Source organism: Capra hircus, chromosome 3, assembly GCF_001704415.2.
Source record: "Capra hircus breed San Clemente chromosome 3, ASM170441v1, whole genome shotgun sequence".
Lineage (NCBI taxonomy): Eukaryota > Metazoa > Chordata > Mammalia > Artiodactyla > Bovidae > Capra > Capra hircus.
This window is the reverse complement of record NC_030810.1, coordinates 11,209,311-11,236,362: the sequence shown is the minus strand read 5'-3', so window position 1 is coordinate 11,236,362 and position 27,052 is coordinate 11,209,311. Positions and strand designations below refer to the sequence as shown.

The 27,052-nt window shown below is 38.1% G+C and overlaps 1 protein-coding gene across 3 annotated transcripts in view; it reads right to left on the bottom strand.

Moving 5' to 3' along the window:
• The window catches only part of THRAP3 (thyroid hormone receptor associated protein 3), a 67,786-nt gene that overhangs the window by 34,703 nt on the left and 6,031 nt on the right, over positions 1 to 27,052 (bottom strand). For 2 of the 3 annotated variants that reach the window (XM_005678695.3, XM_005678698.3), the window contains exon 2: positions 8,106 to 8,193. The exons of the other annotated variant lie outside the window; for it this stretch is intronic. The gene's annotated coding sequence lies outside the window, so the exon portion shown is untranslated. The remainder of the gene's footprint in view (positions 1 to 8,105; positions 8,194 to 27,052) is intronic. 3 annotated transcript variants of the gene reach the window in all.

Sequence of the window (27,052 nt, the reverse complement as noted above, 5' to 3'; positions counted from 1 at the left end):
CTCCCAGGTCTCAAAAGGAACAAATCCTGCCAAGCTCTTGATTTCTGACTTCTAGTCTCCAGATCTGTGGGACAATTATATTGCTGTTGTTTAAGCCACTCAGTCTGTGCTACTTTGTATGGCAGCCCTAGCAAACCAATACATGAATTCTGTACAATCCTTGCAATTTCCTGTTAATCTTAAACTATTCTCAAATAAAAAGTTCATGAAAAGAGAAAGATAAAGGCAATGGTATCCACATCTCACAATTATAAGAGGATCAAAGCAGACAAGTAATTGGGAAATACCTGCTCAATGTAAAAAGAATCCATTATCTCAATACACAGTAAGCAAACAGCTAGGACTAGAATCCAGGTTTCATTCAATGTTTTCCAAAACATGTTATTCCAAGATAGGGATATAAAGGTAACGTAAGTGAGGGACCATGCTGAAATAGATGTTCAATCTAAATATCACGTCCCAAATGAACAGAACCCAAGAGAGTCACTTTATAATACTGGGCTAGGTTCTGCAGTAAGTAGTGGCTTTGGCACCAAAAAAATTAACTGGGTTCAAATCTGTGTGCTCCTTAGCTGGACAAGATACTTATTCTCTTCATCTTCCAAACATGGGCTACACCTCATAAGACTGCCACAGGAATTAAAAAGTATACAAAAAGTGTAAACTGCCTGGCATTCAGCAGGTGACTTCACACCTTAAGCTATGTTCAGCTGCAACCCTAAAGTGGTGACAGGGAGATACTTAGAAACATCTCTAAGAGAAAATAGATTTCACCACTGATTCTACTTTCCTGCTAATACACTAGCAAGCATTCAGTTATCTTCCTACGCAAAACAATAATTTTACACTAGCTAAACTGGCACGTGTTGCACTGAAGAGACTCAGAGAAGCAAGAAAAGGTCAAATTTTAAGGTCCTGACCTTTGAAGAATAAATCCCTTTGCCGATGAATGGTAGCAGGGAAAATCAATAGCAAACTGAGGGGCCATTCATTTGGAACTTAATTCCATGTCCCCAGTGTACATGACTTGTGGTATCTTCTCCTAAAATTTGCTCAATGGATATCTACTAGGCTCAGGACCATCTATGCAACTAACCCTTCATCATTAGAGAAAAAGAATGAAAAGCAGTCAGCAACTTAAATATTATCTTTGACCCCAGAGGCTCCTCTCCTATATCCCGAAGGGAGGGTGATGGCAATTTTTGTTCCTATTTTAAATGTGTTATCACTGGGGAACACAACATTCCTATTTTTTAGAGGAACTCTCAGCTTTTCTAACTTAATAAAGATACTACAGGCTATGTCAACTAATCACCTATGGACTCCTTCCAGTTCTCATTATGATAAACCTTCTTAAAAACTAAGTTAAACAGCCAATCATAATACAACTATTTTTTAATGAAATTATTAAGACCCTGGGCTTCCTCCAATCAAAAAAATAAAAAAGACGACCTTGGACTGAATCAGTGGTACACACTGCAATCAGAGCTTTTAAAAAAGTCCATCATTCCAATCCCAAAGAAGAGAAATGCCAAAAAATGTTCAAACTACTATACAACTGTGCTCAGTTCACATACTAACAAGGTAGTGCTCAAAATTCTTCAAGCTAGAACTTTAACAGTATGTGAACCATGAACTTCCGCATGTACAAGCTGGGTTTAGAAAAGGCAGAGGAACCAGAGGTCAAATTGCCAACATCCACTGGATCACAGAAAAAACAAGGGCATTCCAGAAAAAAACATCTACTTCTGCTTCACCGACTATGCTAAAGCCTTTGACTGTGTGGATCACAGCAAATTGTGGAAAATTTAAGAGAAGGGAATACCAGACCACCTTACCTGCCTCCTGTGAAACCTGCGTGTAGGTCAAGAAGCAACAGTTACAACAATGGACATGGAACAATGCACTGGTTCCAAACTGGAAAGGAGTACATCAAGGCTGTATACTGTCACTTTGCTTATTTAACATCTATGCAGAGTACATCATGTGAAATACTGGGCTGGATGAATCACAAGCTGGAATCAAGACTGCCAAGAGAAATTTCAGTAATTTCAGATATGCAGATGATACCACTCTAATGGCAGAAAGTGAAGAGGGACTAAAGAGCCTCTTGATGAGGGTGAAAGAGTAGAGTGAAAAACCTGGCTTAAAATTCAACATTCAAAAAACTAAGATCATGGGATCTGGCCCCATCAATTCACGGCAAATAGATATGGAAACAGTGACAGATTTTACTTTCTTGGGCTCCAAAATCACTGCAGATGGTGACTGCAGTCATGAAATTAAAAGACGCTTAAAAAATAAAATAAAATAAAAATAAAAAATAAAAGACACTTGCTCCTTGGAAGGAAAGCTATGACAAACCTAGACAGCATGTTAAAATGCAGAGACACCACTTTGCTGACAAAGGTCCGTATGGTCAAAGCTATGGTTTTTCCAGGAGTCATGTACTGATGTGAAAGTTGGACCATAAAGAAGGCTAAGCATCAAAGAACTGATGCTTTTAAACTGTGGTGTTGGAGAAGACTCTTGAGAGTCCCTTGGACTGCAAGGAGATCAAACTAGTCAATTCAAAAGGAAATCAAGCCTGAATATTCATTGGAAGGACTGATGCTGAAGCTCCAATACTTTGGTCACCTGATGTGAAGAGCTCACTCACTGGAAAAGACCCTGATGCTAGGAAAGATTGAAGGCGAGAGGGAGAAAGGGACAAGAGAGGATGAGATGGTTGGGTGGCATCACCAATTCAATGGACATGAGTGTGAGCAAATTCAGGGAAACAGTGAAGGACAGGGAAGCCTGGCATGCTGCAGTCCAGGGGGTCGCAGAGTCGGACACGACTTAGCAACTGATATCAAGATACTTTCAGGAAATTGAGAAATGAATTCTAAACCACTGATTTATGTACACACTTTACAGATTCCAAGGATTAGGTCTCTGGTCTCTCTTATCCCACCATCAGTACAGAGACAGCTACTCCTTACACAGAGTTCTACATAAAGCTTGTTCTACAGTAAGTAAGTCTGTTCACAACTCTCTTAGGAGATAAGCTGTTTGCTATCTTTTATAGACATATGGTTACAGGATCAAATATCTTCCCCAAACAAGTTAATCACAGAGAGATTTAGAGAGGGGAAAATATATGCTTAAATTTATTCCCTTATATGTTACAACTATGACTGCTTTGAATTACGAACACTGCAGGGTATTTCAATAATTTATCCCTTCCTGCAGAAGTATGAGCCCTAAGAATTAAAGAGTCCCATACACATGTAGCTATCAAGCACCTGAAATGTGGCTGGCCTGAACTGGGATGAGGTGTAGATATAAAATACAGGATTTCAAAGACTTAGTACAAAACTCAGAGTGCAAAATGTCTCATTAATTATTTTTATATTAATTACATGTTGAAATGAGAATGTGTTGGATACATTAGATTATATAAAATATAAAATTAATTTCATCTGCTTCTTTGTATTTATTACCTTAATGTGACTGCTGGGAAATTTGATATTACATATAGCTCACACTGGACTTCTCTTGGATGGCACTGTCCTAAAGGACAATGATTACGTCTTTTCAAATGCTCAAGTTTTGAACCTTATTCAGTATTAGTCACTTTTAAATTCATCATTTATTTTTGTAGTTTCTAGTCTTCCTTCACTTCATTCATCCCTCACTTTCCTGTTGAGGGAAAACGTGATGTCTTTGTTTCCGTACTTTACCAGATAAGTTTAGGGGAGAAAAAAAAGAGGGGTGTCTTCTTAAACATACACACACAACTCTACACACAAAAAATGAAAAATAACTTCAAGATCTGCTATCATTCTGGATCTTACCAGTCACCTCAGTCTACAAAAGAAATCAAGAACCCAAACTGCTGCTTTCATCTAAAATGAACTAATTAAGGCACTATTCAAAGTCATCTTAATTTAGAGACCGCCTAACTATTCCAAGCCCAGGTAGATCCAAACACTCAACCAGAACTCAGTTTAGGGGGGACTTCCCTGGTGGTCCAGAGGCTAAGACTCTTCAGGGTGACTCGCCCAATGCAGGGGGATCAGGTTCAATTCCTTGTCAGGAGAACTAGATCCCACACGCTCCAACTAAAGATGCCACAACTAAAGATCCTGCATGTTACAACTAAAGATCCTGCATGTTGCAACTAAGACCTAGCAAAGCCAAGTAAATATTTTAAAAAAGAAACAAAGAACTCAGTTCAGATACATGTGACCAGTGCAACTCCCATCTCTGGCTCATAATGAATAGCTTATTAACTACATAAAGAAATAGGTGTAATTATTTTCTAGAACATCTTGTATTTTTTTTTAAAAGAACAAAATTGAATTCATCAGATTTATATGTGAAAGCTCCAGCTTCCCATAATTTCAAGATTCTAAATGATCTGGCCCCTATGCCTACTTCTTCAACATCATCTCAAACCACTCTCTCCCCATTAAGTCACTATACTGGAGCCACAAAGGCCTTATTTCTGTTCCTGAACACGCACAGGCATTTACAGTCTCAGCACCTTTATACCTGCTGTTCTTGCTACATGAACACACTTCTGCAGTCTACAGCATGGTTGGCTCCTTTCTCATCCTTCAGATCTCAGCTTATCACCCAACTCAAAAAGGTCTCTCTTCCTTAGCATTCTACCTAATAACACCTCATTGTTATTTTGTAGTCCTTCTTTCCTAACACTGCTGCTGCTGCTAAGTCCCTTCAGTCGTATCCGACTCTATGCAACCCCACAGACGACAGCCCACCAGGCTCCCCCGTCCCTGGGATTCTCCAGGCAAGAACACTGGAGTGGGTTGCCATTTCCTTCTCCAATGCAGGAAAGTGAGAAGTGAAAGTGAAGTTGCTCAGTCCTGTCCAACCCTCAGCGAGCCCATGGACTATAGCCTACCAGGCTCCTCCGTCCATGGGATTTTCTAGGCAAGAGTACTGGAGTGGGGTGCCATTTGAAACTATCTTATCTGCCTTCCCAAACTAGAATGTAAGCTCCCCAAGAACAGGAATCCTGTCTGTCTTGCTCACTGGTGATTATCCTCAGCGAAGAGAATAGACACAGTAACAAGCACTCAAGAATATACTGACTGAATGAATCAAAAAACTCAAAAGCAGCTTTAAAGGACTCTAAAAGAATCTTAGAGGGGAAAATCTAGTGGGCTGATTTTTTAAAGTATGCAACTGGCTTCCTATGTAAGGGCCCTGCCTAAGCCCTTCTAGTTTTTGTTTTCCAGTTTCCAATACTAAAGTCTCTTGAAGAACTGTCACAGTTCCACACAGTGAAAAACAAGAAGTATGGAAATTTCAAGTATATTTCGCTTGCTCAGTCTGGAGAGAGAAGAAAGGGTTTATTTAAGATGAAATAAAGCACTAATAATAAAATCACTATTTGTACAAGATCAGACAAATAAATGGAACAAAACACAAAGTTTAAAAATACACCCTATTAATACACTCTCAAAAAGGTAACTTTTCAAAACACTATAAAAAAGGATAAATGAATAGTTGAGACAACTGATCAAGGAGTTAACACAAAATGTTAAGAGTCCTTCTTCTTACCATAAACAAAACTAAAATTACAGATATACTAAAGAAATGTAAAAAAGCAAGCCGCTAAAACAGAAACTACTACTGTCTATTTGACAGGTCTAAATATGCTAAAAATATTACCATTAATTTTCTCAAAGATAAAAAACTGTATCCATCATAAAAGGACAATAATAATAGAACAGTAGCCAGGCACATCTCTAAATGCTTTTATATATATTCACTTATTTATTACTCCCATTCTACATATGAGGAAACTGTCCACCATCTGAAATACTATTTTACCTCTGTTTCATTCAGAGAACAAAAGAGAGCTCTTAGAAATTAAAAATATAAGAATACATATCCATCAATTCCACTTCTGGATATTTACCGAGAAGAACTGAATCAAGTTCTCAAAGAGATGTTAGCACTATGTTCACTACGGCACTATTACAACAGCCACGATGTGGAAAAAGCCTAAATGTCCATTAACAGGTAAACAGATAAAGGAAATGTGATAGATGGAATGAAATACGACTCAGTCTTAAAAAAGAATTCTGCAATAAGTAACAACACACATGAAGCTCTAAGACATTATGTTAAGTGATATAAGCCAGTCACAGAAAAACAAAAACTGCATGATTCCTTACATAAGGTATCTGATCCTGCACTGCAGACAGACGCTTTACCGTCTGAGCCACTAGGGAAGCCCCCTGATATGAGATATCTAAAATAAATAAATTTATAAATTCAAAGAGTAGACTTGTCTTGGGAGTGGGAAAAGGGGGAAATGGCCAGTTACTAATCAATGTGCATCAAGTTTCAGTTAAGAAAGATGAATAAGCTTAAGAGATCTGTTATAAAGCTGTATCTATAGTCAATAACAAGTTACTCTACACTTAAAAATCTGCTAAGAGGGTAGACTTCACCTTAAGTATTCTTATCACACTAAAAGAAAACCTAAAAGTAACTTTTCATCCATGATGCCAGCAAATTAAAAGCCTTCATGACAGATGAGGAAATGTAACTGACATCTCACCAACAGTGAATGTGAAAGGCAACAGAGCAGTATTTTCAAAATTCTGAAGGAAAATTATTTCCAAACTAGAAATCTACATCTAGCCAAAGTAATGATCAACATAAGGGCAATATAAAGGCATTTTCAAGACATGTTATATCCAAAAAACTTACCTGTTGTATTCCCCTTTCTCAGGAAGCTAATGGAGACGTGTTCCTTCAAAATAAGATTGTATCAAAAAGGAAAGGGATAGGACATGGGAAAAGATAACAAAACCAGGAGGAAAAATCACCCGGATGATGTTGGGATAACATCCCAGCTCCCTAGTTAAAGCACATGCTCAAAATGAAGCAGAATAGAAAATATCTCTAAGATAAAATTGATAATATAACCAAAATGTTTAAAGTACTGAGGAAGATTAACACCTCTGGATAGATTTTAAGTAAGAAATTAAGAACACAGAAACTAAGCAAAACAGGCCAGAAAAAGATAAATATTAACAAAAGAGAAATAACAAGTTATACAAATAAAATTAACCATAGCATACAACATGATTTAGCTGTGAATAAGCTATAGATAACCTTAATATTGTTAACAGTGAATACTGCTCTCTAACCAAAATTACATTACAGTCAGAGTGACAATATGGATGTGTGAGGAAGTCAGAGAATTCTACCACTATCCAAGCTGGGAATAGATAATACCCTAAACTGGAAAATCTGTAAGCAGCAAAATAAGCTAGTTAGAGGTAATACCAAAGAAACAGTGAAGAATTGGAAATGACTGCTTCTAGGGACTGGGAAGGGGGTGGGAGGGCTTGTTTTTCATCAAATGCTTTATGAAGGGACTTTCCTGGTAGGCCAGTAGCTAAGATTCTGCACTCTCAATGAAAGGGGCCTGGAGTTCAATCCCTGATCAGGGAACTAGATCCCAATGCTACAAGAGTTCACAAGCTGCAACTAAAAAACAAAAAGGCCCTGTGGAGCTGATGGTCTGACATGACTATGTATAGGATTTTTATACATGTATTAATTACAAAAGAGAAACAAAAAGAGACTTAAATAAATATATAAAATGCTTTTTAAAATTTAAGAAAAGAGTATACTATGGGGGGAAATCTACTACATACATGACTTTATTCATGTTCGTCACATAGTTATCTAAGACATGGAAAACAGAGAAAAGCCTGAAGTGTTTACCAAAAAGGAACTAGTCACATAAATTATACGGAACATCCAATGATGAAATATCATGAGTCATTTAAAATCGCGAACAGAATGTTAAAACAAGAATCAGACAAAAGAGCACAACTCCAATTTTGATTACACATATCCGAGTAACATATGCATAAGAAGAGTCTGTTCCCCAAACTATTAACAGTGACTATGTATGTGTAAACTTTATGGCTGATCTTTTTTAATATGTCCAAGTGAATAAACATGTTGCTTAAAAACTCAAAAGGAATCTTCTGGATAAAAAGCATAAGACTGGTTTTAGAAGGCATGAAAATTACTATTAGTTCCTTTTACTATCATACATTTACCTTATCTGAACAATGATTTGACTTGCAGCACACCCCAAACAGACGCAGTGCCACTGGCTTCTCCAAATTACCAAGTCAGAATACAACTCTGAAATGAGAAGAAATAAGCAGTGATAAAATAGCTACCCAAACCTCGCAGATTGCACCTTGAAATACAGATGCTTGGAATATATAAGCAGAAACTCTCCTTTAGCTCTCAACTTCACTCCAAGTGGACACAGGATTCTCTCTTAAAGTATACTGGCTTGAGGGTCTCTGTCTGTCTCCTAAACTCATTTTCATTCACTCCGCCTCCTTACAGTAAGGCAGCAGTAGGGAAAGCTAAAACCTTCCTCTTGTAATCTGATACCTTTCACTGGCAGTATTTCAGGTACTATGGTTTGCATTACACAGGCTGAATTTGCAAACTCCATAATTCAACTTGGAGAATAACTTCAGAAGAATTAGATGCTTTAAACAAAAACTTTCAAATAGGCTGAACTCCAAGTGTTTAAATATTTCCTGACCTAAACATTAACATGGTCACGTATCAAAGCAACGTAGCATTATACCAAACAGAAAAACAAAGTTCCAACATCAGCAAATTCAGTATGTAGTTAACATCCTCACTCCTAGTTTATCATTCATTCAAAATACTGTAAAGCATGCCAAGTTGTTTCAGTCGTGTCTGAATCTTTGCGACCCTATGGACTATAGCCTGTCAGCTCGTCTGTCCATGGGATTCTCCAGGCAAAAATACTAGAGTGATTTGCCATGCTCTCCTCCAGGGGATCTTCCCAATCCAGGGATCGAACTTAAGTCTCCTGCACTGGCAGGCAGGTTCTTTACCACTAGCCCTACCTGGGAAGCCCAGAGTAGGAAGGCACCCAAGAACTAAATAATCTGAAGATGCAATCTTGACATTAACCTTTTCTTTCATTTACTCAGTCAAGGATACCCACCTTAGCTCTCTGTGAAACCTGTGGTTTGCACATAGCTGAAGCCTTGCCTATTTAGCTAGGAAAGAAAGGAATAGGTTTCCTTAAGCTAGTCTCAGTACCTGTCAGGCCCTCAGCCGAGAGCCTCCTACTCTCTCAACCAAACTCATTCTTAGGAGGGTCTCCTTCCCCAGCAAGCTCACCGAGGCTGGGTCAGGTACTGTTTTTTGGTTTTACCCTAGACAAGCATATCATTATGTCTGTTAATACTCACAGGGCTGCAAAGTCTATTACCTAACACTGATATGTGTCTGCTGAGTAAACTGAATACACAAAAGCAATAAACTCTTGGCCTATACCAAAGGTTATCAGATAATTAACATTACAAAGCGGCAACAAAAACCTACTGTTAAAACTAATAGGATAAGAGTTACCAGAAGAAATTACTATTCAGTCAGACCATTTAGCAAATTAATGACAATGTTGGTCTATATTTACTTAGCTGATAAACAGCAAAACCACAGCACTTACAAGAACTCGTTCTTTCAAAACACTTTTGTATATATTCTTGCAGGTCATTCTGGGAGTTCATCCTAGATTACATCAACCGGAACCTCTTTCCCTGCTTCTAAATGCAGGGGCACAGGGGCTCACATGAGTCAGCTTGAGGGAATCCCTGACGACTCCTACAAAACTAGGAACTGCTTACAATGCACTGATTAAAGAACTAATCCAATACATCTACTTTTAACATTCTAACCAGTTAACACACTCTCTCCTCTCTCCATCTCTCACTAATGTGTTCTAGTTTCAAAAGCAAGTTGAATAAAAGTGAACAAAAGAGGACCCTGTGTTCTATTCAAGTTAACCCAAAGTAGCCAATTTTAGTTAAAGTAGACAAAATTTAATCTTAGCCACTTCCCAATTAAAAAAAAAAATACTAGAAACTGATGAGATTATGACAGCGAGGCAAATAACCCTTTAGGGTTTTACTACTGAGAACTGTGCAATGTCTTGCTCCAAGTAGCTTCTCTGCTTTCAAGCAGGCACACCAAGACTGAATTCAAGACTGGTGAATTTACTATGAATGGTTTTGAAGAGAGAGGCAAATACTGCCAAACATGTCAAGCATACAGGGTCTTCTATGCTTGGGAGATGAGCAAATGATGTCAAAAAGCTCAACCTGTTTTTGTACATTCGTTAAAAAAGTTTCTACATTTTCTTTTTTGGCTGCCAGCACGTCTTGTAGGATCTTAGTTGCTCAGTTCAGTTGCTCAGTCGTGTCTGACTCTTTTCGACCCCATGGACTGCATGCAGCACGCCAGGCTTCCCTGTCCATCCCCAACTCCTGGAGCTTGCTCAAACTCATGTCCATTCAGTCAGTGATGCCATCCAACCACCTCACCCTCTGTCGTCCCCTTCTCCTGCCTTCAATCGTTCCCAGCACCAGGGTCTTTTCTGATGAGTCAGTTCTTCGTATCAGGTGGCCCAAGTATTGGAGTTGCAGCATCTGCATCAATCCTTCCAATGAATATTCAAGACTGATTTCCTTTAGGATTGACTGGCTGATCTCCTTGCTGTCCAAGGGACTCTCGAGTCTTTTCCAACACCACAGTTCAAAAGCATTAATTCTTCAGGGCTCAGCTTTCTTTATGGTCCGACTCTCACATCCACACGTGACTACTGAAAAAACCATAGCTTAGATCTGTATGTCATTTAGATCTATACGGATCTTTGTCGGTAAAGTAATGTCTCTGCTTTTTAATATGCTGTTGCTCAACCAGGGATCGAACTCCAGGCCACTGCAGTGAAAGCATGAAGTCTTAGCTACTGGACCTCCAGGGAACTCCCCAATTTCTACTTTTTTTTTAAACGGTAGAAAAATATCAAGGTATATTATGACGTGAAAATTCTATGAAATTCCAATTTCAGTATCTATGAACAGCTTTACTGGAACACAGCCACATTCATTCCTTTATAATATACAGCAGCAGAATAGGTGCAAAAGTGACTACAAACAAGAGGTCTCACCACTTAGTGCTGCTACAAATTCTGGTGAAATAATTGTCACTAAAAAGCATTTCAAGTACTGTGTATTCTGTCATATCACATTACTATTTAATTACCAGCATGTATTACTTATGTCAAAACAAAAGAAAAATGGACTTTGAATGTTACCCATTTAAGACACAGTGTGGAGTGTGGGTGCTTTTTTAAATACAATTAGATGGCAACACTGTGTTTAGTATGCAATGACATCATAGCTGTGCCAAGAATACAAGAGTTGGCATTATCAAACTAAGTACTCACATAATATTCCCAATTCACAGGAAACCAACTGCTGGAAAAAGAATTTTTAATTTAAAACAGAGTATCTTATCACAACAGAAAATCTTTATAAAACCAAAAAAATAAAGGCTATACAACCAAAATAAGTTTCTGAGTATTATATCTGTTAGCATAAGGAGGAAAGTCATTTAATTAGTGAGTTAATTAAGTCATGTTTCACTGCAGCAGCCTAAGAAATGTGTCTAGAGAAAATGAACTTAAAGACTATTAGCCTTTTGGTTTGAAGGGTTGAGGACAAGAGGAGCAATATAAGTAGTCAATTAAAAAATAGGGCAGATGGAGGGGAAAGGTGCTGACCTAAGCAATTATGGAAAGAAGGGAAACAGAAACAAGATAAAAAGCAAAAGGAACTCCATATAACCACTGTATTCTAGTTGTTAAAACTATTCCAGTTGTAAAGTTGTTAGCGGGTGCATGTGTGCGTGCAAAGTCACTTCAGTTGTGTCCGACTCTTTGTGACTCTATGGATCCTAGCCCGCCGGGCTCCTCTGTCCATGGGATTCTTCAGGCAAGAATACTGGAGTAGGTTATCATGCCCTCCTCCAGGGAATCTTCCCAAACCAAGGATCAAACCCACGTCTCTTTTGTCTCCTGCATTGGCAGGCGGGTTCTTTGCCATGAGTGTCACCTGGGAAGCTCCTGTTAAAGGGTTCAGTTCAGTTTAGTTGCTCAGTCGTGTGTGATTCTTTATGACTCCATAGACTGCAGCACACCAGGCTTCCCTGTCCATCACCAACTCCTGGAGCTTGCTCAAACTCAAGTCCATTGAGTCAGTGATGCCATCCAACCATTTCATCCTCCGTCATCCCCCTCTCCTCCTGCCCTCAATCTTTCCCAGCATCAGGGTCTTTACTGATGAGTCAGTTCTTCACATCAGATGGCCAAAATATTGGAGATTCAGCTTCAGCATCACTCCTTCCAATGAATATTCAGGACTGATTTCCTTTAGGATTGACTAGTTTGATCTCCTCGCAGTCCAAGGGACTCTCAAGAGTCTTCTCCTACAACACAGTTCAAAAGCATCAACTCTTCGGGGCTCAGCTTTCTTTATGGTCCAACTCTCACATCCACACATGACTACTGGAAAATATTAGACAAATCCCAACTGAGAGACATTCTATAATATAGCTAACCAGCAATCCTCAAAGCTGTTAAGATCACAAAAAATCAAAAAAAGTGTGAGAAACTGTCACAGCCAAGAGAAGCCTAAGGAGATATGACCACTTCATGTCTATCCTAAATGAGAATGTGGAACAGGAGAAGTACATTAGATAAAAACTAAGAAAATTCAAGTATGGACTTCAGTTAATAAGAATGTACCAGTACTGGTTCATCAGTTGTGACCAATGTACCACACTAATGTTAGTAGGTGTTAACAGGGGCAACAGGGGTTAACAGGAAAAAAGTGTTAAATGGGGTATACATGGGAACATACTCTACTATTTTCCCAGACTGTCTGTAAATCAAACTGTTCAAAAATAAAAATTTATTTTCAAAAAAGCCAAATGATTCTTGGTGGTGTTTCATGGCTCTTGATGATTCAAGAGATATTACTAATCCTTACTCAGTGGTTTAGTGAAGTCAGTGATGAGTCTGAAGCGACTAAACACTGAACAGTCTGTGTGGAACAACTTCTGGTGAAAATCTTTTCAAAAAAGTTGAGAGAACATTAATTCAACATAGTCTGAACTTGAATATGCTAAGATGTACAGAAACATTGATTATAAAGTATTCAAAGCTTATGGTTTATTTACTGTACCACTCATCAGCAGGTACTCGACAAAAAAATCTCTCATGTGCTGCTGCTGCTAAGTCGCCTCAGTCGTGTCCAACTCTGTGCGACCCCATAGACGGCAGCCCACCAGGCTCCCCCGTCCCTGGGATTCTCCAGGCAAGAACACTGGAGTGGGTTGCCATTTCCTTCTCCAATGCATGAAAGTGAAAAGTGAAAGTGAAGTCACTCAGTTGTGTCCGACTCGTAGCGACCCCATGGACTGCAGCCCACCAGGCTCCTCCGCCCATGGGATTTTCCAGACAGGAGTACTGGAGTGGGGTGCCATTGCCTTCTCTGCTCTCATGTGCTACTGATCCAGTATTGACGAGAGCGACTTTCATTCCCTCTCAGTCCACTTCTGCAGACTTAACCATCATCAGTTCTATGAATTTCTGTCAGAATACATGATGTCTGACTCGCCCTACCAAAGAGCAGTTAAATGGCTTAGCAGCAGTAAAATTCATTGCAATTTTTTAAGCTCAAAACTGATTTTGTCAATTTTTCTGAAGAATCACCGTTAAACCCCATTAATGGATAGTTAATGGCTTTTGAAATTAACTTTTGCTGCAAACTTAATAACATTTCTTAATAAATCCACTTGAAAATTAACAAAACAGCACTTCAAAGGAACATACTATAGCAAATTACACTGAACATTTGTTTGAACCACAAGTAATGTTACTGTCTTCACTTCCTGTACTAGCAAAACTCAAAATAAGCAACATCTTCATTCCCACACAAATCTGAAGCAGATCTATTTTCTTAGCTCAAACTACATTTCAGTATATTTCTTTAATGCAAGTGCAAAGGAAATATTTGTATTTCAAAATCCACCTAAATGCAACTGAGATGCTTCCATTTAATCTTCAGTTGGAAATGATTAATGTGCAGTATAATTGGGGGGGGCTAAAAAGCAAATATCAAGAAAACAATCTAACAGAATTCTATAAATGCTTTCCAAGTAAAAAATATGCTCAATTAAAATCATATACTCATGGGTTAATATTACAGTATTTGGTATTTATTAGTATTTGGCAGGACCTATCTCTGTGAAAAGAAACTGTCAAAGATGACATGTAAACTCTCACTACATGTTTCATCATTAACAGATGAACATTTGCCACCAATTTTGATGGGTTAACTTTGGACCTCAATTAAGGGAAGTGCTATCCCCCAAAAGAATCCATTCTTTTCACTAACACAACTGTATTATAAAAACTGTATTCAATTTACCTAATTGTCTTAACAGTCATTTAGTGCAAATGCCCAAAGAAGAATAAACCCTTAATAAACAAATTCTCATAACCACAGGGTCTCAAATGGTAGAATGTCACTTTTAAAAATACTATATCTAACAACGTACAATAATGCAAATAAAATTAGCAATCAATCAACCTAGAGCAATTTGCAAAGCACTAACCAACAAACTCAGTGGACATGAATTTAAGCAAATTCCAGGAAATACTGGAGGACAGAGGAGCCTGGCGTGCTGCAGTTGATGGGGTGGCAAAGAGCTGGACACGACTGAACAACAACAGCAACCAATAACAAAAGAAAAGAAAAGGAAGTGAAGTCGCTCAGTCATGTCCGACTCTGTGACCCTATGGACCGTAGCCCGCCAGGCTCCTCAGTCCATGGGATTTTCCAGGCAAGCATACTGGAGTGGGTTGCCATTTTCTTCTCCATCTTCCCATCCCAGGGATTGAACTCAGGTCTCCCGCACTGCAGGCAGACTCTAACTCTGACCCACCAGGGAATCCCATAATAAAAGACACATGCTCTAAAACCAGATTGCCTAGATACTAATTTTCACACAACCAACTAGTAACTTTGAGATCTGTGATAAGCTTCTTAACTAAATCTCACCATCTCTGTTATCTATAAAGCTGGTTCCTACTCTAAGTGAAGTGAAGTGAAGGTCACTCAGTCACGTCTGACTCTTTGCGACCCCATGGGCTATACAGTCCATGGATTTCTCCAGGCCAGAATACTGAGTGGATAGCCGTTCCCTTCTCCAGGGGATGTTTCCAACCCAGGGATCAAACCCAGGTCTCCCACATTGCAGGTGGAGTCTTTACCAGCTGAGCCACAAGGGAAGCCCTCCTACTATAAAGGGTTATGAAAATTGAATAAACCAATATGCATAAAGTTACTAGTACTTACTAGCACACCATCAGTACTCATTATAATATACTAATCAGGGCAATATCAAGGTGACAGTTAATAGACAAGACTTCAACTAGCTGGTATGGGTAGTCACATGGTTGTTAATTACATTCTCCTGATAATTCAGAATTTGGATTTATGGCAGACTCAGAATATAAGACACATACATCTTCAAAATCTCGTAAAGACGCAAACACTCTGGAAAGAAACCCAAACCTATACTTGATTCCAGGCTGAATGAGCATGACCCCTAAATGACACCAGTATTCTGTGCCCCAGGTTCTCAACTTACAAAAGCAGAGAGTAATCAACATGCCATCTGCGTACCCGACAGTTCCTACCTAGACAGGTGGTTTTTAAAATCTTGCTCTCGAGCAATGCAAAAGTGCCTCAGGGCAAAGTAATAACATCTCCTCTGAATCCTCTGGCTTATCCAGCATGTAAGACTGTTGGAAAAACAACATCTACTTTTCCAGAATTTCTTTATCATAACTTTTTATAAGCTTTCACCATTTCCTTACAACTTCAGCCTTTATTTCCTTGAAAAATAATAAAACTAATCATGTACTACTACTAGACTATTTTACTATTGAGGGCAAGTACTTGATTAAATTCCTTTTTGTATCCCCAGTGTTGAATGACAAATAAATGAGTACATATTAATTATACGATGTGGCTTTTTACTATGGTAAAATATACATAACACAAAACATACCTGTGGCACTCAGAACATTCACATTGTTACCTGACCACACCAGTGTCCATCTCCACAACCTTTTCATCTTGCAAAACACGAACTGTGCACCCACTTAAAAAGTAGCACACCCACCACCATTCTGCCGGTACTCTGTCTCTATGAAAGCTGATGACTCTAGGTATCTTATACCAGTGGCATCATACAGCGCTGTCCTTTTACATCTAACATGCCACCAAGGTTCATCCAGGTTGCAGCAAACACACAGTTTTAAAAAACGGGAAAATGTGCAGAATCATTTGCCTGAGCAAACTAAATGTTTAATTCTTTTTACCAAGTTTTTTCATTTCAGTAACACATGCACAGTAAAAATTTCAAATTCTACAAGAGTACATAATGAAAAGAAGTCTCCTTCCTAATTTCTACCCTCTCTATCCTCAACTTCCAGTCCCCCTCTCAGGTTTAATTTTTCTATTTTGGAACACAACAACCAACCACATGTTGCCCTGCCTTAAGGATGTCCTACTAGTAAGATACTTAGTTGGTCTATTACAACTGGCTATTACTCTGTTCTAAAAATACTGATATTTCTAAAAACTCAGGGATCAAACTGGCATCTTGGGTCATTTTGCATCTCCTGCATTGGCAGGCGATTCTTTACCACTGCCACCTCTAAAAATACTAACGGGGAAATTCAATGGTGATCCAGTGGTTAGGACTCACATGGCACGGGTCCAATCCCTGGTTGGGAAACTAAGACTCTGCATGCCATGCAGCACAAACCAAATTAAAACTAAATTAAAATACTAACATAAAGATCCAAAACAATGAACATAAAACATTCCACAAGTACACTTCACTGAGTTAACATTCACTGAGTGTACCCAATGGATATTGTCTTTGCTAGGCAACATACTGAGGCAAGAAAGAGCACAGGCTCTGGTGTCATGTAAAAACTAGTTTAAAGCACTTTGACTTTTTTAAGGCTCAGTTTCCTGATCTATAAGATAAGGGCAACACTATCTCATAAGCTACTGTAGTGATTAAATGAGAAAAACATCTAAATCATAGTACAGTGCATAGTAATATAGCAAGGACTCATATAAATAATAGTAATTTTTTTAATAGGTAATTGTTAATATCCTTCACTGGGCACTGTGGAAAGCACAAAGATAAAAAACTTGCTTCCTTCCATGTACTTATAACACAACAGAGCAGTTTCCTTCTGCTCAGTATTATCATTATTCTGCCAAGACCCTGGTGCTGATAACACTTCCAACCTATGTTTATAACTTTCATGACTTATTTCTAAATATCACTAAAACAGTTATTTGTAAAAAAAAAAAAAAAAAAAGTTACCAATTGTGACTTAAGAGTCTAAGAGAAGAGAGCGTATCAGACCATGTAGTTAGTGGGCCTGAGGCAGTCTATAGCTAGCCTTAATCAAAGAGCGAGAGTCCTGTGATTAAGAGACCATGGTCCACTCCAATCTGACCTAGGAGTGTATCAGATTTAGAGTCACAGAGCATTAAGAACTGGAAGCACACGTAGAGATCATTATCTAGTACAACACCAGTCTTTACAGAGGAAAATTAAACCCAGAAAAAAGGAGATCTGCCCACGAAGGTGAGCCAATACTAGAGCCAAATGCCCGTGGCTCTTCGTGTGTTCCAGTTCTTTCCACATCATCATGCTACCCTGTATGTGTTAAAGAACCTTAAACTATAAACTTCATCCTGTCTGCTCTAATTTCTTATTTTTCTTCCCAGTTACTTATTATCTGAGCTTCCCTGGTGGCTCAGACAGTGAAGAATTTGCCTGCAACGCAAGCAACCTGGATTCAATCCCTGTGTCAGGAAGATCCCCTGGAGAAGGGAATGGCTACCCACTCCAATATTCTTGCCTGGAGAATTCCATGGACAGAGGAGCCCGTTGGGGGCGGGGGGGCGGGGCTACAGTCCATGAGGTCGCAAAGAGTCGGAAACTGAGCAACTCACTTACTTTACTTATTATCTGGGGGGCGGGTAAAAAAATCTCAGTGTGTTTTATGAAAGCTGTCTTTCCTAAATAGTCTTATTATTTGGCTAAAACATACTCTACTAGAAGCCATGAGGGATGCTAAATAAGAATAAATCTGGACTTCTGTGGTGGTCCAATGGTTAAGAATTTGCTTGCCAATGCAGGGGACAGGCCTGGTCCAGGAAGATTCCACATCCTGCAGGGTGACTAAGCCCATGCCACAACTATTGAGCCCCCAACACCCTAGAGGCTGTGCTCCACAAGGGAAGCCACTGCTACGAGTAGCCCCCACTCAACACAACTACAGAAAACCCCCGAGCAGAAACGAAGGCCCAGCAAAGCCAAAAATAAATTTCAAAAAACAAATTAATCTAATCCACTGAAGATTTATTTGAAAGGAAATTTCAATGAACAAATATTCAACTTTAATTTTTTTGGCCCTGCCATGCAGCTTCAAGATCTTAGTTCCCTAACCAGGGACTGAACCTGGGCCACAGCAATGAAAGCACTGAGTCCTAACCACTGGACCTCCAAGGAATTCCCCCATAACTCTTGAGTTGGATAAGTGGATGGTACATTCAGAGTGTATCTTCCACAACTGCTTAGTTTTACTACAAAAATTTATCCAAAAGAGTTCATTTGATTAACAACCCATTTAGCAGAGAGCAACAGACCAGGATGGGGTGTTACTGGCAAAGAATTCACCTGCCAATGCAGGAGACACAAGAGCTGCAGGTTCAGTCCCTGAGTCAGGAAGATCCCCTGTGGTAAGAAAGAGCAACCCACTGCAGTATTTTTATCTAGAAAATTCCACGGGCAAAGGAACCCGGCAGGCTACAGTCCATGGGGCTGCGAAGAATCAGACATGACTGAGCACACAACTGACCAGGATAATCAACTTCTAGATGGATCACATTTCCTCTCATCTGTAAACAAGCGACAAGAGACCGAATCTGATGCCTAAATAATCTGCTGCAAATATCTGTGACATTATTCTGGCATCAAATTCAAGTATGATCATGTCCCGCTGGAGAACCTAAGTAAATTCACCCTCAGAGATTTTCTTTCTTTCTTATTATTCTTTCTAAAATTACAAACCAGAAGAAGCTACCAGACTTGACACAAAGGTCAAAACTCCTTCCCAGAGTACTGCGAAATTAAACTTCTTTTCGAGCAAACTCAGAAATAATCTTATCAGCAATTCTGGAAATCTACTCAAGATCCTCATATATTTCTGGTTCTGCTAACTTTATAAAACTCACAACTGCTTTGCAAATTTGCTGGTGTTAACCCAACACCATTTACAAACACCTGTAGGGATAGCAAGACTCTTTTTCCCACAAAATGCCAAATCTCAAGGCCATCAAGCCACTCCTAGACCATTTCTCACAAAATGCATCTTATTTCCAGAACACTTGTAAGTGTTCACCAGAACTAGCTCTATATTCCTAAGTTTAACCAGGAAAATAGATTATTATAACCACGAATCCTACTAAGAGAACTATGTCACCTGTCAAAGTGATTCCTATAAATGGAGAGTTCCCTCTGAAAGATTTAATTAAGCTGTTTGACTAATGCCATCCCTGACTTAACAATCCTGCTTTCTATTTCCCGGAAATCTGGTTTTAGATTACACTGATATTTTTTCAATTTCTCATGCATAAAGTTAAGAAAATTTTAAGCCTGGCAAAAAGGTATTAAGACCACTACACAAAGTATGAAGGCCATTATACAAAGCCCATAAACAAGCCAGGACTTGAGATTCAGAATATTAATAAAAATTAAAACCAATCATACATAAAAAATAAAATTAGACCCCTATATCACATTACAAAAACAAACACCAAATGGACAAATATATATAAACATTAAATGTTTAAAAATTAAAAGCTTTAAAACTTTTAAAAGAAAAACGTAAGAAAATATTTGTATGAATTCAAGGCAGAAGATTTGAAACAAGATATTTTAAGTATAAATCATAAAGTTAAAGATTGATAAACGTGTCTATATGCTTTAAGAAATCAAAACTACGTACTAGGAGAGTATATTTGCAATACATATAAACGAAAAATTAAAATCCAGACTCTAAGTAACTTTTACAAATCAATTTTTTAAAAAAGCAAAAACTCAATTGTTCAAGTAAGAAAATAAAGATTAATTTAGTATTTATTGAACACCTACCATATGCCAGCACTGTGCTTGGCACTAGAGATACAACACTGACAAAAGGAGAAAGTCTCTCACCTTGCGGTTGGTGGGGTAAAACATATCCTCAAGTAACTATATACTGTATGTCAAATGATGATAAATGCTAAAAATAAAGTGGGATAAGAGAATGCACAATTAAAAAAGAAACCTATAGGCTAACGTACTTATGAGAAGATACTCATTTTCTCTACTGATCAGATGACTACAACTTAGAACTAAAATATTTCATACCCACAAGAATGGCAAAAAACCTTAAAAGTTTAACAGTTTCACGTAGCATTAAGATGTGTAGCAACAGAAATACATACATTGGACGTATAAACTGGTATAATCCCTCTGGAGAATAATGTGAAGATGTACACAACCCATGAACCAGCAGCAGCAATTTCAGTTTTAGATGTAAACCCTAGAGAAATTTTCCCAAGTAAACAGAAAATACATACAAGACTACTCCTGGCAGCGCTGAGTTTAAACAAGAAAACAGGTAAGTAAAAAGTCGCACATTTATACAATGAATACTAATACAATTGTAAAGAACACACACACCATGAATGAACCCCACACACAGAAGTTACAAAAATAAACTGGTATCAAACAATTTACATGACAAAGAAAACAGCAATAATACATTTTGTTTAGGAAAGCACATATTTTTAACAGAAATCTAAAAAAATGGATATATGTCAGAAACACCAAGTCTGAAGGGAGGCTGGAGGAGAGAACAATCCTGGAAGACTCAACTATGTAAAGCTTTATTTATTAAACTGATCTCTTAAATACACAGATACCAGTTGTATTATTCTTTGTACTTTTTGCATGTCTTCACACTGCATACTTTACAAGCGTAAGAAAAAATGCTGTATAATGCTGAACACTGTAGTTGTGCTAACTTCAGACTTTCTTTCTCAGTCCCTCTCCAGAGGAAAAAAAAGACTGATATAATTCTCTATAATAGTGACAGAAAAGTACAAGCATTCACACATACCCCCACCAGCTTCTTAGCTACACACATTTAGATTTTTGCAAACAACTTTAGAAGACTGAACTAGGACTTATAACGTAATGTTCTTAAGGTTAAATCAAAGAAACAACTCCACAATGAAGAATAAGCCCATGAAAATATATATTAAGGGTAATTCCCTGGCAGTCCAGTAGTTAGGACTCCCAAGCTTCCACTCCAGAGGTCCCAGGTTCGATCCCTAAGACCCTGCAAGCCACGTGGTGCTATAAAAAAATGACTAAAATAATCCTTTAAAAAAAAAAGAGTGTACAATGAATTTAAGCAGAACGGTTAACGGTAAGAATTTTCCAAACATGTGACCGACATGGATTAGAATCCTGACTCCACTACTGTGAAGGTTTGAACATGGTACTGATTCTCATCTAAAAAAATTTTAAAAATTACAATTCTCATCTAAAATTATCAAAGAATTAAATGAATTAATGTATGCAAATCACAGAGTATGTTGTATTCTAAAAAGGTGGTTTGGAAAATAAAAACAAGAAAGCTGGATAGGAACAAGTAACAGCAGACAGGCTCAACAATGAGAACTTTATTTTCCCAAATTGCTTCAATGAATCAACATTTTACACTTCATTAAGGCTCTTTCCTTTTCCCCCAGTAACATGCTTACATAACCACCACCAAACAACAAATTAAATCCTTAAAGATATTTCCATTTCCAGAATCACCTTAAAAAAAACTAAGCTGATACACAAATATCTGTCCAATGCAAAACAGAGATCAGGCTAAATCCCAAGGATTTTGTTTAATCCCACATTAGGTCCATTTCAGGTGCGGACTACTCAGGGAGAAGGAAAAAAATACAAATCACACTTAATGCTATATAAATTGTATCACCTGGCGGCCTAGTGGTTAAGAGTCTTGAGTGATTAAGATTCCTAAACATAGGAAGCATAGGTTCGATCCCTGGTTGCAGAACTAAGATCCTGCATGCAGCTCGGCTGAAAAAAAAGAAATATACTCAAGAAAAGTTGTGAATATTTTCTACAGGAAACTAGATTATTCAAGAGTTACTATATGTAAAGCTGAGTTTCATACACATAATGCATCCAAAAGGTTTTATGTGAACAATGTTTTCCTACACACAAAGAAGTAATGGCAGGAAGATGAATACCGAAAACAAAGCCCATATCCCTAGAGCCTTGCAAGTGATATTTAATACAGAACAAGGAAACCAAAGATCTCCTTAGAAAGCACCTCCTACTTCTTGTCTGAAGCTTCAAAGTTCTAGGTTAGTTATCATGATAAGATCAGGTGAGAAGAGCAAGGTCGAAATTCCAGATGGAATAACACATTACTCTAATACTGTCTATTACATATATATACTGTGTAATATGTATACATACACACACACGTGTACATATGTGTGTATATATATATGTAATACAAGTTACAGCTAACGTATACTTTTGACCAGCACATAAAATCTTAATCTCCTAAAAACCACAGCAATGCCTTAGTCGACAACCTCAAAATTAATCTTTCACCCACATTCATGGCTCATGTATGAAAATTAATGGCCAGAGCAGGTTATCAGATTTCATCAGGAAGCCACTCGTTGGGCTAACCATGTTAATACTTTTTGCATTAAGTTGCCTTCTCTCAGAACTTCCCTGGTGGTCCAGCAGTTAAGAATCTGCCTTCCAATGCAGGGAACTCACGTTCAATCCCTGGTCAGGGAATTAAGATCCCGCAGGCTGTGATGCAACTAAGCCCTGAGCCACAGCTACTGAGCCTGTGCACTGCAACAAAGAGCCCCAGCGCCACAATGGAGACCCCACATGCAGCTACGCCCCGACAGCCAGAGAAATAATTTTTGTAAAAAAAAAAAAAAAAGGAAAGAAAAGAAACCCTGCCTTCTCTCAAAGAGAAGATATTTCAACGATATTTTTAAAAGATATAAATGACATGACAAAGCACTTGCAATAAACACTTTACGTCATTCTTTTCATAAATTTTGGATCTACTGCTTCTGAACCAAGAGTTTAACAATACAATGGCTAAACTCAAACGGCACTGAAAACAATTACATTTGAGAATTTTTAGTGCTCAGCTAATACTGTTCACTCAACTGTCAAAACAGCACTAACCAACTCCATCTGTGCCTAAACTTACATGAGACAGAATTTTCATCACTTTTACATATCCAACCATTTAATAACCATTTACAATAAAAGAAATGATGGTATGTAACTATGCTAAGTTGCATAAGATACTGAATTATGTAATTTTTCTTGTATTCTTTATATTAATGTCAAAATATATATACTGTAATTCCCTCGAAAGAAGGTAGGAAGGAAGGCATATTTTTAAAGATAGAAAGATACAAAAAACTAGGCAAAGGAATTCCTTGGCAGCCCAATGATTAGGACTCTGCACTCTCACTGCCGGAGGCCCGGGTTCAATACCTGGCTGGGGAACTATAATTCCACAAGTCACAAGGCATGGCCAAAACAGAAATAAAATTGTTTTTACAAAGCTAGGCAAACATTATCTACTCTGAAACACATTTTCTGTCGTTTTATTTGCAGCAAGGCAAATGAAAAAACCTGTCAGCCTGTGGATTCATGTCCATTTATTCTCAAAAATAAATTTAAATATTTAACTCTAGATCTAATAAGCCTGACCAAAACAGAATGGATGTTTTCTTATGTGAAGTGAAAGTGAAAGTCTCTCAGTTGTGTCTGACTCTCTGCGACCCCACAGACTGTAGTTCAGGTTCCTCCTTCTATGGAATTCTCCAGGCAAGAATACTGGAGTGGGATGCCATTTCCTTCTCCAGAGGATCTTCCTGACCCAGGGACTGAACCCGGGTCTCTGGCACTGCAGTCAGACGCTTTACTGTCTAAGTGAGGACTCTCCTAATTTACTGCAGAATCTTCTGCTTGGATCCTTACTCTGAGCAATACAGCAGCTGCCAAGAGTGGAAGTTTAGAGTCAGACCTAAGTTCAAATCTTCTCTCTCCCTAAATTAATCTCTTATGACTCAACTTTGTCATCTATAAAACAAGAAACCCTTCACTTACCTTATAAAGTATAGGGTTAAATGAGATAATACATGTAAAGTGTTTAAAAAAGCATTTAGTTTGAAAAAAACTCAACATATAAAAGTTCTTAATATTTAGGTTGACCTTATATCCAGGTTTGCTTAAGACAGTCAGTTTACACTTGCTGTTGCAGTGTATTAATAGCATCCCCTCTCTCCACAGCATCCTGTTTCAAAAAGGTAAATTATATGGTCACAGAATTAATTTGACAAAAGTAAGTCCAACTAAGCCCACCAGCCACAACTAGAGTCTGTGTGCCTCAACAAAAGATCCTGCATGATGCAACTAAGACCCAAAGCAGCCAAATAAATAAAGCTAAAAAAAAAAAAAAAAAAAGATTTAAAAAGTAAAAAAAAAAAAAAATCAATCTCAATTCCGGTTGCTGATTAGTTGTTTTTAAAGTGAAGAAAAGGGACTTCCCTAGTGGTCCAGTGACTTAAGATGAAAATTCCAGGCTCCCAATGCAGGGGGCTGGGGTTCCATCCCTGGTCAGAGAACTAGACCCCACACGCCAAAACTAAAAGATCCTGCATGCCACAATGAAGACCGAAGATCCCACGTGCCACAACTACACCCGGCAGAGCCAAATCAGTATTTCCTCCTTTTTTTTTTAAAGTGAAGAACAGAAACTTTAATAGGTTTAAAACATAGTATTCTCTCTGCATTCTAAACAAACCCATGTGGGCTAAGAAGTAAAGAATGTTTAAATATTACGAAATTGGTGATACATTTAAAAGACAGCCAAAGCCCAAAACTCTTTGTAAAATCTAAAAGGAAAGAACTGCAACTACTCTGAGGCCCCAACTATCTTATGCAGAAGTAATGCTGAGAAAAACATGAAAAAAAAAACTAAATCAAGGCTCTCCAAATTTCTGAGATCAGGAAAATATTCCGTATCTATGCTACTCAAAAAGGCAGCCACCAATCACACTGCTGCTATTGACCACCTGAAATACGGCTACTATGAAAACCATACTATCTATTTAATTTTAATTTACTCAAAGTTAGCTAGCCACACGTGGGTACTGGCTACCGAAATGGACTGTGCAGATCTAGACCGAAGATCACTTTTTTCCAAAAGAATTCTAAAGCTCAGTACATACTTAAAAACAAACAATGACTAAGAAGGAAACCTTTTTGAACAGAACAGAACTATCAGTTCTGGGCACTTTTCTACACATGGTATTATGTCAACAAATATGGTTCTCCAATCAACATCTCTTGTTCTACCTAGCATTCCACTGTATAAACATACTAGAATATAAGCAGTTCCCTGGTGTTGCATATTTAGGTTGCTTACAATTTTTCACTTAAATAACACTGCAATGATTATCCTCATCTTTAAGGATGTGTCCAATTATTTCCTTAAGATATACTCCTAAAAGTACAGATACATTCTGCTGTTCTCCTGAAAGGCTACAGCAACTTACATTGCTACCAGCAGTACTTGAGAAATGTCCATTTCCCCACATCCTCACCAACAATAATTATCATATTGTTTATCAAGACAGAAATCTGAGGGTAAAAAATGTTATCTCCTTGTTGATTTATTTAATCTGTACCTCTTATTTTCACGTGATTTATTCTGTCAAAATAATGTAATTTTCAAAATGGTTAGCCAATTGTTCCAGAACTTTTTATTGAATAATTGAGTTGTCCTTCCCACACCATCCTGAAACACTAACTTCATCATACACTCAGCACATATGCTATTAGCTGAGGGCTCTGGGTGGGTCTCACTATTCTTTCAAGTTTAAGTTTTTTCCAAACAGCTAACAAGAAATCCATCTTCTGTACAATAAAGTTAATTTATTGAATCCCTACTATATGCTCTGGCACTGGGCTAACCATCTAGCCATCACAATAATCCTTGTTGGAGGTAAATAGTGCCACATTCCACATGACACTACATTCAAGTCCACTAGAATCCCCTCGCTGGCTGAATGATGAAACAATTCGTGCTTGCTAAAGGTAAAAGGTCAAATGTGACAAAGAAGCCCAAATGTGACAAGTAAGACAAAAAAGGTCACATGTGACAAAAGAGGCTGATAGAGAAATAAAGGAAGAGAAGAGGTAAGCTAAGCTCTACATAGTGAACAAAGACAAAGCATTCACCATCAACCGGAGAATCAACATATTACCCTCCAATTTCCCAGGAAAACGAGAGGAATATTACAACTTGCAATTTAAGTCCATCTGAAGTAAGGCTTTAAGCATAAGCTTTCATAATAAACCAAAGACGTTTATCTCTACCTCCTCCACATCCCTTATGTTTACCTTAACTATTCAGAAATATATGGAAACTGTAACCACTAGTCTAAATAAATGGCACTGAAGTAAACTTTCTCTTTGTACATTACACATTTTTGCAATGTCGATTTTTATCAACAAGAACCTATCTATAAGCAGAGAAAACAAAAATGAAGACGACTACCTGCCCCACCAAGGGTTTGCAGGCTGCACCTTGCTTAACTAAACCCTGGAGTAGGGGTAAGAGAGCTTCAGGGAACTCGATGGATTTTATCTTTATAACAGAACTGGCAAGCAGAAGCCCAAAGTACAAAGTATCAACTCAGTACCTCTAAAATGGGGGTGGGCTATTCAGAGCATGGTCAGCTAAGCCTCTTTCTCTCATAACGCCTGAGGTACCTCCCGTCCAACCTATACTTGACTAACTTTACCAAAAATTGAAGAAAAATAATCATTATCACAACATACTGATAGTTAATTCAGTTTTACAGAACAGCCT